The sequence below is a fragment of the Alexandromys fortis genome, unplaced genomic scaffold (genome assembly GCF_014885135.2).
Source record: "Alexandromys fortis isolate MF-2015 unplaced genomic scaffold, M_Fortis_MF-2015_v1.1 scaffold_124, whole genome shotgun sequence".
Classification (NCBI taxonomy): Eukaryota; Metazoa; Chordata; class Mammalia; order Rodentia; family Cricetidae; genus Alexandromys; species Alexandromys fortis.
In genome coordinates this window covers 2,818,741-2,828,339 of record NW_026067995.1, presented here as the reverse complement: position 1 = coordinate 2,828,339, position 9,599 = coordinate 2,818,741, and positions in this window count along the sequence as shown.

The window sequence follows — 9,599 nt, the reverse complement described above, 5'->3', positions numbered from 1 at the left end:
AAGACCAAATTGCCAATTTTTCTCGTTCCTTTGAACTATTTATAATGTTTATAACAATTCACATTGGATAGGATAGTTTAATAGCTTTTAGAAGTTTATATAAATGTTTAGCTGACCAGCTTTCATAACAGCATTTGCTCTGCCCACCTTCATGCTGCTGTAGCTGAAAGGGCAGAGAGGATGGAGGGGAACCCTCCTAGGGACGAAATGGAGAGGAGGGTCAGGTGCTGATTCCAGAGAGAGAAAAGCTATGGCTGGTGGAAAGGGGTACGTTCATGTGATTGATTCCCGCAAAGAGCATACCCTCAAATCTAATAATGTCTTAAAAATAGATTCTTCTCCGAAGCAAGAGGCCTCCCCAGTTTCTTCTTCCCTGTTGTCCAGACCTTCTGCCCCATGTCTCTCCCTCTCCCTGGTCTCTCTGCCTACTGCAAGGGCTACCCTGGGTGCTGACTGCCCTCTCCTCTGACCACTGCGTCTCTGCTCCATCCAGAACAAGCGGCAGGGGACAAACTCGCCGCTCTTTGGAGCGCCGTTATGATGGAGTCCAAATGAAAACCAGGGCACAGAAGCTAAGCAGTGTCGTGGTCTCCGACGCAGTGGACTCTTGCTCCCAGGACTTCACACACGTGATTACTTCCTTGCAAAACCTTTTCCAAGTCTCGACTGAGATTCTAGCTGTTTCCTTCTGGAAGCCTAGAGGAGACTTTCCACACCACCTCCGCATGGCTGAGAAGGGACTGGATGGTAGCACTCCGTATTTCAAAAGAACCTCCATTTCCACACATCTCATTCAACAGCTGCTTAAATGGAAGTTTCTTCACTATATAAACATACATTTAACGAAGAAATGTGACCTCATTCCGAGTTGGCACTGGGCACTGACCAGGCGGCGCGTAATGAAACCCAGCTCTTCCTCGGAATAAGGTCCAGAACCGCTGAGGCGCAGGTCTTAGATACCGTTAGATGTCACAGACATCCACCCTGCCCCCTCACTTCGCACTTGTCATAGGATCAGAAGTGTTAGTTGCTCTATAGTCACGGCGTCACTTGCAGAACTAAGACGAGAAGTCCTCAGCACAACCTACAGCTCACATTAAAAACAGCAGCAATCGGTGCGAGACCAGAATCGGCAACATGTGCTGCTCCCTTATCCTGTGCTGCTCCCTCATCCTGTGCTGCTCCCTCATCCTCTGCTGCTCCCTCATCCTCTGCTGCTCCCTCATCCTCTGCTGCTTCCTCATCCTGTCCCTATGTCTGTGCCACTTCATGCTGCTCCAACCAATGGGTCCTCCCAGATCAACCTCTTTTTATTTCTTTAGACCACACGTGTGCTATATATCCCCGTGTTATTTTTGAGCAAGGTGTGTTTGGGGGTTCTTATTCCTCCCTACCTCCACTCCTCCCCCTCCTCTCATATGGCCCCATTATTTTCCTCTGTAAAGTACCACGTGTCCTGTTGCCCGACCCCCATCCTTCCTCATTACCTATTATTATCCTCTATTGGTCTCCTTGCTAGGACTTTTAGATTTGATCCAAACTCCTTTATCCTATTCAACTTAAAGAAGTTTCAGAGGGAGCTCCATAATACATTTTTGCATAGCCAGGGAAGACCTCACTTTAGATCCCTCTCTCCCAGCAATTTTCTAACCATGTTCTCCACCGTTCAAACCATAGCTACACAATTCCAAATACTAATAAAATCTCAGGTCAAAGCTTTAACCCTCCCTCTCTACAGTTAAGGGGAGATGTTTTAAATACACACATATTCCAAGACCTTTTTAAATTAATACATTTCAGAAGAAATACTTTCCAGTTGAAAGATGGTGAAAAAGTCCAACTTGATCCTGCTTGGGGCATTGGTTTGATATAAAACTGATCCTTCCATATAACATTTTGTCATTTCCCCACTGTTCAGATACCTCAGCCAGACATGGACCCTTTGAAATTAATTCCAATTTCTTAAAATTAAAAGGTGATGACTAGACAGAACTTATTTCCAGGTGGGTGTTTCTGTGGCTTGGGATGGCTTTTTAATGTTTTTCTACTGGCTAAATATGTGAGTTAAGTCACTAAGCATGGTAGACATATGGTACCATGTTTATCTTAGCTATGACCAGTACCAGAAAGAAAAAAAAAACTCAAGTAGATTTCACATATTTTTGCTCCTCCATCCACTTTATTTTTACAAGTGAATTTTCTGCTGGTAATGATCACCAGCTAGTGTGAGCTGTGGGAATATATCACATGCTATTAAATATACGTTAGGAGCCAGACTATGTGGTGATTGTGATTATTCTCAGTGGCAGGCCTTGTGTTCTGAGCATGGGGACAGAGGAGTGAATGAGCCCAGTCCAGTCTTAGTGGTCAGTTTAGGATACCCATCTTCTATTGGAGCCATGATGGGAGTTATTATGGGCACAAAGTTGATTGTCTTCTTCAGTGCTGTACCTTGAATGCTTACTTACTACGCCCATCGACTCCCATATTTGTTCCTAGGGGTGCTGCTGTTTGGGAAGAGTACGGAACCTCTACTAGGTGGGGCTTTCCTCTAAGAAGTGGTCCACTGCAGGTGGGCCTTGAGACTTTACAGCAAGGCCCCTCTTCCTGCTTGGTCCCTCTACTTCTTGAATGTGGATGTGATGTGACCAGCCGGCCACCCTCCTTGCCTCAGCCACTGGGGCTTCCCTGCTTGCTGCCATGTCTGCCTCGGAGTGGTGTACTGAAGTCCTCTGGAACCGTAAGCTAAAAAAAATCAACGCTTCTCCCCTTAAGTTGCTTTGGTTGGGTTACTTTATCCCAACTACAAGAAAACTCGTGTCCGCCCAGCTCCCTTCCTGTACGGCTGAGCTGGGAAGCTAGCTGATTGAGAGGAATCAGGGCATGGGGCAACCTAATGCAAGGGATGGGTTTCACTGGAAGTGTTTGGAAACCTAGCATTTCATTGGCCACTGCCTCTTAGTTCCACTCCCACCTTCCTGGACTTCCCTCGCCACTGCAGAGAAGAGAGAAACTGTCTTATGCCTGTCTTCACACGTGCTTCTCGGCTGTTTCCCGGAGACAACGCGCTGGTAGGAAGCTGTCAGAGACGAGAGTGAAGGAGACTTCCCCTTCTGGAAGTGGCTTGACATAGCAGCAGCGAGTGTGAGCGTTCTGTGCAATAAACAACATGGGGAGAGCAGCCAGTAAGTTAGACTCCAGGACCCCGAGGTGCCTGTGAGAGCTTTTATTCTCTACTTCCTGTTGGAGTCACAATGAGTTCCGGTCCCCTTGAGGACACAAGGATGGACTCTGGGTTTTGAATCTCCAGTGATCACATAACCTTGACTTCTGGACGTTACTGTTACAGATGAACACACCCAACCTTTTTATGCCCCCCCCCCATCCCTCCCAACAATTTGGAGCCAGTTTTCAGCACGACACTGCCTCTATCGGTTCTGATTGGCTGGGTGGACAGATAGACAGTTGCTCCGGATGATGTCCAGCACTGTTGTAGGTATTGTAAAGTCGTAAGAGCATTGCTATCTAAGGAACTATGGTACCAACAGAAACTGACCTGCTGTGCTAAAATTAAATAAAACCTTGCATTACAGATACGTTGTGTCTGTAGAGAGGAGGCTAGGAGTCCATATGCTGAGGAAACATTATTAGTGCTTCTTTCAGGTCAAGACTGCAGGCTAAGGTTAAGTGGTGATGCTTCACAAATGTCAGAATCGGGCTCCATTAAGGGGTCTTTGAGTAAACTTGTTCAAATAGCCCCATCTGCAGTAAAATCCTTCAGATTGATTCATTGTTTACTTCAGGGCCTGTTCTTTTCAGTTTGCTCTAAATTGGGGTAGGGAGATAAAAGCACAGTACCCCTTAAAGGGCAGCATCTTCAATGTTAAAATGTCCAAGAATAATATTTTAATTTAGACCTAAGTCAAGGGGCTCATGAGTGCCCACATAAATGTAAATGGATGGGGGAGGGAATGAGATCTTTATTTTCACTAAGGTTTTGTTAAGACGGGTTCTCATGTGTATCCCAGGTTGGCCACACACACACACACACACACACACACATCCATACTCACATATAGTCATATTCACGGTAAAAATTTTAATTTAAAATAATAAAGCCATGCGCAAACTTGGAGATGAGAAGTGGCAATTCTCAGAGGCGTGGAAAGCCATGTGGTTCTGATGCTGGCAGAGCGCTGAGCCAAAATGAATCTGAGGCCCAGAGCTGTACCAACTTACTTGAAAAAGTTTTAAAAGAGACAAAGTTCTGCAGCGCATGCAAGCTATTCAAAGCTCTTCCCAGGGCAACTCGTGCGTATTTGACAAGTTAGAGCATAGTCCTGGGGTGCTTTGCAGCACGGCAGAGCTAGACATTGTTAGTCCTGGGAGCTACTCTGAATCTGTGTAATTCATATCAGTTATGGTGGTTCTCCTCGGCTTGACATAACAGAACATTAATTTGATTTTGACAGTCTGTCGTAAACTAGTCAACACTATGAATCTCAGAAATCTGTAACGACTCCTGAATTACTTCTTCTGCCCTGACTTCTCTTATAAGCAAGGCGGACAAATCCCAGCTCCGTTTTTACTGAAAACATCACAGGTCTTTCTTTCTAGACTAGCAGGAGCTCTTTTCTCCCAAATACTTTCTCTTTAGCTGATCCTAGCCCAGCTTAAGAATACAAACTCCTCATCTACTCGGTTTCTCAGACAGGGGTGGTCGGAGTTCTTCCTTGAGGGCTGTGTGTCATTGAAGTTTCAGGTGCTCAGGCCCAATCCATCAACGATTGTTTCAACTTATGTTCAAGTTGTTTTGCTCTTTGCTGTGACCAGATACCAAATAAGAAACAACTTAAAAGAGGAGAATTTTACTTGCCTCAGCGTTTGAGAGAATACAAACTCTCCTGGTTTGTATTCTGTGGAATACATGGGGAAGGCATGCTGTGGAGAGCTGCCTGGCAGGAGCGTGTGGTGACTGCCTGTTTACATCTCCACAGACCGAAAGCAGAGCTAGAATGGAACAGGAAGCTGCCAGTGACCTACTTCCTGACGCTAGACCCATTCCTAAAGGCTCTACATCCTCCCAAACACCAGCAGCAGCTGGAGACTAAGTGTTCAAATGCACGAAGCTGAAGGGGCATTTCACATCCAAATCTTATCAACTTGTAGAAAGAAGGGATCATCTGCCCCTATGACTTTATCTCCAAAGCCATCACACTGGCCCGAGCACGTCAGTTCCTATCTGATTCTGACGATTTTACCTATCCTCTCATCAGCTCTCTCCCTCAACTCCAACTGCGTACTCAGTGCAGCTACCGCCTAAGCGTCCTGCACATCTGCGCTTACCTTTTCCTCTGAATTATGATCGGCATGTGGTTAGGGAGTTGAGAAAGGAGGCAGATTCTCAATGAGGTGGCTTAAAGCTTCTAAATACTACCCTTTACACAAGCCATACGCAACACTGCTCAGTTAAAAAGGAAACAGAGGGCTTACACTGGACGCAAAGCTAAAAGAGAAGTTTCCTCTCCCTCCTGAACCCTAACGAGCACACGAATCTAAAAGGTAGCCCCCATGAATAAATACAGTCAACTACCCTTTCCTGTCCCAAAGCTACCAGCCTAACAGGCAAGCTCAGCAGGCAGCACGAAGGAGGATCATCTGTGTCTGTGGGGCAGCTGGGGAAGGCCGCTCTCTGGGAGCTTCCCATGAGCCTTACCCCACCTGCTTTAAAACAACAACTACACATACTACTCAACATCACCTGCCTTGTGCGCCTGTAATTAGCATTTCCCTGGTGCAAATATTTCCCCCAGCTTTGCATGCTACACATTTGTATTAAAGAGGAAAACAGAATGTTGTCCCATTACTGAGAGTTAAATATAGTCAACAGAAACAGTAATTCTGTGTGATATGTTTTTCTCTTATCTTTTCAGTTTGTGCTTATGTTTCTGTCAGTATGTGAAATGCTGGGCTTATTTCCTTTCCAGAAAGATGCTTCTCCAACCACAGCTGAATCTCCTAACTTCCTCCCTCTCCCCTACAGTCCTGCCTTATGAATATATTTTAAAAAAATATGTTTTTCTTTGATGGGCGCAAGGTTGGGGCTGTTGTTTTGTCTTTGAGACAGGGTCTCATGAAACCCAGGATGGCTTCTGATGTACTATGTAGCTGAAGATGGCTTTGAACTTCCCAATCCCCCTGTCTCTGCCTCCCAGGTACTCGTATTTCAGGCCTTCAACTCCTTAAACATACATTCTTTTCCTATTATTTTATTTGCTCAGAATTTGCTTTGCAAAAAAAAATTCAAAAATAAAAAGGGATCAGGCAAATCGACTAAATATATTCACTTTAGGACAAAGAAAAGCACTCTCTAAGAAACTGCCTAAGTTCTGTGAAAGGGACCCAAACAACTCAATGCACCCCCAAACACCCCGAAAAGCTAACATAGCATTTCTGTACAAAAAAAAAAAGCAAAACAAAAAAACACTTTAATTTTTATACCAAAATTGACTTTAAAATTGAAGCTGTTAAAAATACACGCTTAATTTAGTAGCTTTTAATTAACTGAGCTTTTTTCATGGGTGGGGTGGCTGAGTGGTGAGCTGATTCCTGCCACAGAGGAGTAGCCTGCCTCTGTGAAAGGCGTGCTGTTTACTAAGAATAGACGTGTGGGATACGGGATAATTAAAAAGCACTTGGCATAATTGAGGCTCTGGTGAGGAAATAATTAAAGTTGTGGCCTTGCATGCTGGGTGTACACAAACTACTTTAAGCCTTCAGTACTGGAATGCATGGCCTTAGAAGGATTTTATTAAGATGAAAACGCCTTACAGCACCACTGATAAACCATACTTTCCGCCTTTAAATAGACTGGGGTCACTAAAATTACACATTCTATGCACAGAAAGCCCTGCCGTGCTTTATATAGATACAGAAAATCACCCTTTAAAGTCCGGGTTTCTGCTCTTATTTAAAAGGAACAATGGACTGTTTTTTTTTTTTTTTCAAATGATCGCTTGCCACGTCATCTCCCGTCAATCTCTCTGCTACAGGAGTTCATCATTTCGAACGTAAGTGACTCAAGTTTCTCCTCACTTGTAAGAGTCTGAATATCTCTCCCCGTCAGCGGGTTATCGAGAGAACTGGGCTTTTTTTCAGGATTAGGGAAACACAATGACAGCTAATTAGGGGCTGGGATCCAGATGAGAAGCAGCTGAGGTCTACTTTCCAACGCAGCATTGTTTCCATTGATTTTTCAAGTAAAAAAAAAAAAAGAAAAAAAAGGAACTTTCATAACCGTTAACAGCAGACGGGGCTGGAAGCTTTGACAGAGCTGAGCACTGCTGAGGAGATGAAAATGAGTGAAGGAAGTGGGAGACTTGAAAAATCGCTACTCACGGAGCACAAATAAACACGTTTCAAAACAGATCCAACCCTAAGATGTGACCAGATTCAGACGAGAAAGCATTGGGATGTTATTGCTGTCTGGAATATCTGTTGGTTGTAATGTAAATACGCCAGAGTGGATCTGTATCTGCTCCTTGTCCTGTGGAAATTCTCCAGAATAAAACAAAGGGAAAACAAAGACTGCCTCGGTGGGGGACGCTCATTCCTCGGCTGATGACTCAAGCGGCCATCTTACTTTCCTCTTACTTTCCTCCCGTACTCCTTAGGTCAGGGTAAACAACCAGTTGCCGAAGGAACTTTCCACATTGACTAAGCACAATAAATAAATGTAGACAAATAATAGGAAGAAACAACCACCGTTTTACTACTCCTTAATGCAATAATGGGTTTATTTGGGCGAGAATCAACAGCTGTTTAAAGGCGTTAGGTAGAAAAGCTGACCTAATTCTTTTAATGGACCAGTCAGTCTGACGTCACCTGAAACATAACCATTTTAACCTTAATGGATGTAACAACCAAACATCGCAGTGCCCTAAGTGATGCTCCAGGGACTGAAGGCACAGCTCCACTCAAAAAAGTATTTATGCCAAAAAAAAAAAAAAAAAGTAAAACCTGAATTCAATCAAGGTTTTGGCTCTTACTGCTAGTTTACAGGAAATAGAGATGAGGAAACATATTAACTAATGTCATAAGAGTAAAATAACCAAACTCAGACTGTGGGAATTATATATGGCGAATGATCCAGCAAGTGTCATGAAAATAAAGGCGAGGATGATTACAGATGACAAGGACTCGTCTACCAAGACAGCTGTTAGGTCCTGATCCGAGCAAACCCACTTATAAGGACATTCGGAGCTGATGTTGAATAATGGTGCAACATTAATGACAACCCGGAAAGCCTATTTTTTTATTTGTTTGTTTGGAGAGACAGGGTTTCTCTGTGCAGCCTTGGCTGTTCTGTAACTCACTCTGTAGTCCGGGCTGGCCTTGAACTCACAGAGCTCTGCCTGTCTCTGCCTCCGGACTGCTGGGATTAAAGGTGTGTGCTACTACCACCAGCTGGCTGGACAGCCAATTTATAAAAGTCACAAAAAACCTGCCAGAAGACTGGCAAAATGAACCAGCACTATGCCTATGTCCAAGGGAAGAACTGCATCTTCCGTAAATACTAGGAACTGTGAGTTAGAAATGAGCACTACCTCCACGAAAGCATGAAATGCTGAAGACAACTCCACCAATAAATAGCTGTGAGGAGCTGGAATGAATGAAACTAAGAAAAATATACTTACCTATAAGTATAACAGAATATCATTAGGAATCTTACATTGACTCTTTTTTCTTTTTATTTTGACAAGCTGTGTTTGGTTCTACCCTAAGTCTCTGAGCCATACAGCGTCCAGTTCTTGACCATACAAACAATGCTGGGCCTGAGCTCCCACTTGCAGCCTGGACCTTAAGATAGACCAATTGTTGGTTGGCCTTTCTCACAAGCTCTGAGCCTCCTCTCCCCTTTGCCTCCTGCTGGGTTGCTTCCTTCAGCGGTGACCTGAGAGTTTGGTTCCAGTCTTAGCGCATCTTGTTATGCCATGGACAGCTGCTGTCACTGGGAAGCCTGCCCTTTTATCAAGGGAAAAGGAGAGCGGTGCATCTGCGGGAGAGGGGAGGCAGAGGGGACTGGGAGAGGTGGTTGGAGGAGAGGCTGCAGTCATGATGTATTGTGTGACAGAAGAATAAATAAAAGGACAAAAGAATGGCTAACCAATGACTGGTCACACCTCAGACCCATGCCAAGAGAATGAGCCCACACCTGCCACTGCCTGGGGTGCCAGGACCCAGAGGCTGGTGGCCCAGAGATCGAGCATAGAACCAAACACAACTGGAGGAAAAAAGTCAATGGAGCAATGCCTAGAGATGTTCTGCTCTACTCATAGATTGGTGACCACCCCAACTACCATCAGAGCCTGTGTCTAATAACTGATGGAAACAGATGCAGAGACCACAGCAAAGCAGTGGACAGAGCTCAGGGGATACCACCAAAGAGAGGGGAAAAGGGCTGTGTGAGCCAGGGGAGCCAACAGAAACAGCTAACCTGGGCTTGCTTACAGAAGCTCACAGAGTCTGAACACAGGAAGCTTGCGTGGCACCAACCTAGGCCCTCTATATGTGTGTAACACTTGGAAACCTGGATCCAC